The 6,251-nt window shown below is 44.7% G+C and overlaps 1 long non-coding RNA gene across 1 annotated transcript; it reads right to left on the reverse strand.

The window, feature by feature from the left end:
• Positions 1-2,932: 2,932 nt before the first annotated feature.
• LOC135392969 (uncharacterized) lies at positions 2,933-3,917 on the reverse strand. The gene is made up of 3 exons (XR_010422345.1): positions 3,709-3,917; positions 3,392-3,424; positions 2,933-3,105 (listed from the first exon to the last, which is right to left on the reverse strand). It is a non-coding gene; the product is annotated as an uncharacterized LOC135392969 (long non-coding RNA).
• Positions 3,918-6,251: the final 2,334 nt, after the last annotated feature.

The following is a 6,251-nucleotide window of genomic DNA, read 5'->3' on the forward strand; positions in this document are numbered from 1 at the left end:
ACAAGGTCTACAACGTTGGTATTTGGTATTTGTTCACCATTGACAATGAGCTCAAACGTTTTACTATTCCAGCTGAGCACGGGTTTTAGTAAACGCAGTAATTGGCTTGCTCTCATCTTGTAGCCGCTGCTCATAAAATTAACGATGACATCTTCCTCCTCGTCCACTTGAATCTGTGTCTGCTCTCTTGTCGACGCCACAGGATTTGTCTCCTCACCTGCTGCGCGCACTAGGCTGCCTTAATGTGTTCGCGGGAGGATGCAATAGCTTGTGCAAGTACTGGATGATCTCCTTGGCCTTTATATCATCAGGCTCCTGTTTATTCAATATCGCCGGAATAGTGCTCTCCCGATAGGGAACAAGCTCGTATTTCTGCATTATTTAAATGCCGATTGCTTTTGCGATGCTTTTGCCCGCTAAACTTGAAACGAGACCTAACAAGGGTGGCAACAAAAATTGCAAAAACCCGCCGGACTGATGAAGAATCCGTTTAAAGGGACAGTCGCATCGACCACAGATCGATTCCGAAACCACAGTGAAATGAGATTCCCCGTCCTTCACTGACCATGACTCCGAAAGTCCCGTTCCGATCGACGGAATACTTTTTGCATAATTCGTGTGTAAGCGGCGCTACAGCAGACGACGGAAGCGGGCGTCAAGCGGAACTCCCTGCTGAGAATCTTTAGCAACGTCACATGGAATCTGACCAATAAGAACGCGGCGAGCCAGAGGAGTCCCCGTGGCTTGCAGCTTGCATGAGCAAGGTCAGGGAGACGAAGGCGAAGGCACATACGGAGATTGCGGACTCGGAACGCGGAAGTGGCGAATCGAGCTGTTCAAATGCCTTTAGTAATAGCTCCCGTGACGAATATACATGTTTGATGACGGCCCATATTCGACGGATCCGCTTATTCTGCAAGTCGCTGGTGATGTACGTGCCGCAGCTGCGTTAGCGCAACAGAACGAGCCTCAGGACCACTGCTTTAGGTACGTTCATGATCGGAGTGCTCAATACTTAATCCCGTGACATTCACACTACGACGCAGGAAACAATCCAAGTGTTTGTGCGGCGTCTGTGTTCCTCAGGAACTGGATGAGTACCTATATGCTGCAGTGCTGGTGAAGTGGTAGAGTTGTGCAATGACGGCACGCACCACACGCACGCATCACACTTTGTTCCCAGCTCCCTGTCATCGGCCAGAACTTGTAGTGGTGTATCTACCGCAGTATTGCAGCGACGATCACAGTCTTCGCCTACTGTGCCCACGATAGATAGGCACGTCGAGCAATCCTTATTTTCGTAGATGTCGTCGTTGTTTGCACACACGACGAATGCCCCATGAAAGTTACGAAGGCTCTAACCAACTGTGCAACTCAAGGGCCGGGTTAGAATTAGAATGATTGTCAGGAAATTACTATGCTACGTGTTTAGGAAAGTGTCCTTTCTTTTTACAGCTACGTCAGGTTCACTGCTTATTGTGTGTTTACAAGCTGAGTTTGGAGATTCCTTGAACCGAAAAACAGACGACAGATACCTGGGTGTGTCGTCCGCATGATTCGCCAACGTTTTTCCATCCTGGTCCTATCAGGACTATCATCTTTAGTGTGCCTCATTTCCTGTTCACACCTACACCATAATAGACTTGCGTAGTTTCCAATTGAGAAGTGTGAAACAGAATCTGTGTTACCACAGTAATCCTGAGAAGTGCAAAGGAATCGGCAGGAGCAATAAACTACCTGGCCATAAGTGACAGTTATACTTTTAATGATAGTGTAATGCTTCTTATCGTTGGCAGTATTATAGCATGTGAGGGATATAACACGTCAAATAATTTCAGGTAACGTTTCATAACTCACTAATGGTACAGTTACACCTCATTATCATAGTAAGTGATACATCTGTCTGGGAATGTCCAAAATTTGTCATTCCCACGGAAGATTGTTCTGCTTTGATACAGAAAAACAAATTTTGATACCTGACATTGATCCAATTTTTTAGCACCACTGTCTTGAAAACAGCTTTCAAGACTGTAACTTCAGAGATCCTTGGCAGAGCATTACCTCTTGTCTATGTATTATAATAATTATTATAATGACATGCAATAAGTTACGCAAATGTGAATAAATCTTTGTGTTGACTGAGTGTTGTCCATTCAAGAGCCATTGCGCAAGTCCACATCCAACTCTTCACGCACAGATATTTATTATTTGCTATGCACAGACAGTTATCAGCGTGCACTACACTGGCAATGTCCCTTGGGATCTGAAGCGGGGACTCACAAAAATAAAAAATAAAATAAACAGTTTTGTAAGTACTTCAATTGCAATGAAAACGGGACGATTGGACAGTACATTGGACGGTTTCATTATAACAGTGGTACACAGGAAAAAAACTCGGGGTGTTGGGGGGGATCTGGATCGATCTCTGGGCATAACCAAGTGTATACTTTTAGAAAGGTTAGTACATCCTGAAATGGCCCTCATGCCTCAGACCCCACTACTCGATTAATGCACCTCCCTTTTACAGTAAGAGGCCTCTTACTATCTACGGCATATCCTATCAAAGCTCACAGGACAGCAAATTTGGCCAATGCTTATGTGACAGTGCCTCGTAGAACATGCAGGTTTTCTGTTGAATTGACACTACATCTCTGGTAGCCCCTTTAATGTCTGGAGGTAGGTGCATCATTTTACATTTAACCAGCAGTAATGTATAGCATTGCAAAAAAGGAAACAAGGGCTTAATCTCAACGCTGCATCAGCATCATTCATCATCTCACAATAGCGTTGTTGTTGTCAGCCTCTGCACAAAGATTTGGGTGGACCTGAAACGGACCTTTTTTTTTTTCTTTTCATTTCCTGCTGTCAAATTATTTTGTCTTGGCATGTAGCTGTGAGATGTCAGTAGAAGCCATGAAGTCATTCACTTTACTTCTTGAACTTGGATGAAGAAAGCACTGTTCTGGAAGATCCTAATTTGTCAGAGGCGTCGTAAAGGCATTAGTGTAAAAACCAGGTCTCTCAGCAAAATTGCCGTGCACACACGTACATTGTTTGATGCCGTTTCATGGATGGATGGGACTTGATCAGCAGCACCTGGTCCTTCTATAACACAGAACGTCAAAAGTGCACCTCAAGTTGGCTACGACAACCGCAAATACCGCAGCCCTACAGCACACAAACAGTTCACAAACAGAGAGAAAAGGTAACTGGGAAGTGGGTTATGGCGCTTATGTTACGGACAGAGGTACTGTTTGTATAGTGCCTGTTTCTAACACCAGCACACAAACAGCGTCAGTTCTTCCTTTTAGTGATCGGGGTTCATAGTTTGCGAATTGTTCTGTGTCCAAAAATTGTAAACACATTATATGTATTTAAGTAATATACGTACCACTTGCGCTTGACCCTGTCGAACTGCCTGCAGCTGTAATACACATGAAAATCAATCATGTCTACCACATTCCACAAAAGTCACAGATTCAGTAACAGTGAAAGTTTCATGATAACGCGTCCGACAACGAGAAAAGTCAATCACGTTCATATGAATGACATCACTTGAACTTGTTTATTGTATTTTATTTATCTAGTTATTAATCATAGGTTAGGGGATACCTTACGTTGTACCGATTTCGTCTTTTGCTGCTAAGTGCTACTCACGTGTAAGAGTGACAGACCCGATTGGGAAACTACATAGACATTGTGACTTACTGTCGAAGTTGCTGGCTCGCTTTGTTCGTGGAACACTGTCGGAACGGCGTCAAGTTTCAATTCGTTCCTTTTTTGTGTCAATCCAAGTTGCACTTCCATGATGTTCTCATCCAGGTACACATTATCGGTGAAATGCGAGGAGCATACACGGACAGCATGAACACTCCTTGCTTCATCTGGATACCCGCTAGTGATGTAGCTGCTTCCAACTTTCGCTTCGTCTGTCGTCTGGCTGTAGCTGTATCCTTGGCGTGCGAAATCAAACATCGAGGTTTTCGAAGGAAGTTTTCCTGGAGTCGGGAACGCTGCGTCGGTTTCCAAACGACATCCCACGCGAAGGATGCAAGCGTAGCGATAGTATCCGAGTCACTAGAAAGTGTCACATGTGAATACGGGCGAGGTGCCGGAAAAAACAAAGCAGCCCCAGACTTGGCGGCAGACGACAGCGTCCTTCACAGCGGATTAGCCAGATTCGACCTTGCGTCACGCGATGTTGTTGGCGCTGGCGCTTTCGAGGATCAAAACGAAACCGGATCTTTTAAATTCGATTCCTCATCACCCGGTCCGTTTTGGAAGGAGAAAATTTGGCAAATAGCTCGGTGGTAGTGTACCGAACACATTGGTATTGGATTCGTAACCACGGTTCCGGATGCGACAGTCCCTTTAACTTTCTTCACATCTGCATGGTCTTGCCTGGAAGCCAGTGTCCTAATGGGTGTTGCAAAAGGCTGCAATTGCTTTTTAACTTTCGGCGGTACGTCGATGTTTCCTTTGCAGAGGTTCATACAAATCTCCCTGATTGTTCGTAGCTGTTCCCTGCTGGCATGTTGAATCAGGTTGTAACGATCTTCCCCTGTCTTTGCTTCAGCGATCATACGAAGGAAACGAATGTGTTTATTAAGCCTTTTCATGACCTGTATACGATCTGTCTGTGATCATCCGGGAAAATGTTGGTCCACACCTTATAGTGATCGTTGCTCTGTTGAGACAAGTCGATAACTAAGTATGAGTATGGTTTCTGGCAGGCATCTTTATATATCGTGGGCAACAAATCATTTCGCCCGAAAATCTGCCTGGACAGCATACGCAGCTGGTCTGTAGTGCGTGGTGAACGAAATAAAACGAGAGCCGTGCTATTGAATTGTATTGTGCGATACAAAGGGTCGTTGACGAACAGGTATTGCGAGATGAACACAGCCGTGATTGACAGGTGGTGACACCCAGCGATATAAAATTTGCAGATTTCTTTGAGTCTTTGCCGGTCGGCTAAACAGTCGTCAAATATAAATAATGAGTGGCTATAATTCTCCGGATCTGCAGGGAGGTCTTGACTGAAATTTACTTCAGGAAGGGTATCGAATACCGGCTGCTTATAAAGATAGATATACCATATTTGCTTGAACGGTTTGTGAAAGAGGACAGCTCTGTGTTTAATTAGTCGTGCCATGAAGGTGGATTTCCCACTTTGACTAGCCCCTGAAATTGACACCGAGGCAGGCGTCACGAACCTAAAAGGTGCTATCACTGTCATTTCGTGCAAGGGAATGAAGTCTGGTCAAGATACGTTTCGTTAGATAAACAAGTCCGTGCTTGCAAAGTGCAGGAAAAAAAAGCAAACTGCAAAGGTAGGTTCGACTGCAGAGTTGACGATGTAAAAAAAGAGAAGACTCCTCAAGGTTGCCATGCTGGCAACTTCTTATATAAGAACTGTCTGACACTCAGCTCCTTCACTCTCGAACCTCCTTCTGAGGAGGTATGGTGTTCAGAATGATGAAATATTTTGCAGTGTTCTAACATGTGCTCCTTTTGTTTTCAGTCAGTCCAACGTGTCCGAAGGATCATCGTCGTCATCATTGCATCAGTGTACAAGTAAGCATCATGTCTTCGTCGATCTTGCATAAACTTGACAAGCTAAAGAAATGTGGAGAGTTTCAAAAAATGGCGACAATTCCTAAAAACATCAAGTATGAGGTGGTTGATGTTAACAAAATTGAAACGAGGTATGGCGAGGCGGTCTACGTAGAAATTATGAAGGATCACGAGCACGTAAAGGTGTTCCTTCCAGCTCGGTTTCATAAACTAAGCACTCAAGACATCGATGACATGAGGAACACGAGCGGACTCTGGATGGAGAAGAAAGAGAGAGTTGGAAAAGATGGGAAACGTCTTCTTTCGCCAGACATCGTGTTCGGTCAATCCGAGTAAAAAATAAAAATAAATGGTGACATGCCACCTTTGTCCTCCGGCCGATCGGCAGCACTACACAACAGCGCTGGGACTTCAAATTCATCTGGCTAACGTTCATAACCTTGCAACACCCTGTATCCCATTTTGTGAGACACTCTGTACGCTCCGCAACTATACCAACCGCTATGAGCTTCATCTACATGACAGAGACGACGACGGGCAGGATGTCAGCACATTCTTTCATGAAAACGGACGCTACCTTGCCAGTGTACTTCAACATTTCGGATTTCCGTTACGCTTTTATGTTTTGCTGAAGGCGGAACTCGGTCGACATACGCCTGAGGATGAGATCATAT

The sequence above is a fragment of the Ornithodoros turicata genome, chromosome 4, assembly GCF_037126465.1.
Source record: "Ornithodoros turicata isolate Travis chromosome 4, ASM3712646v1, whole genome shotgun sequence".
Lineage (NCBI taxonomy): Eukaryota > Metazoa > Arthropoda > Arachnida > Ixodida > Argasidae > Ornithodoros > Ornithodoros turicata.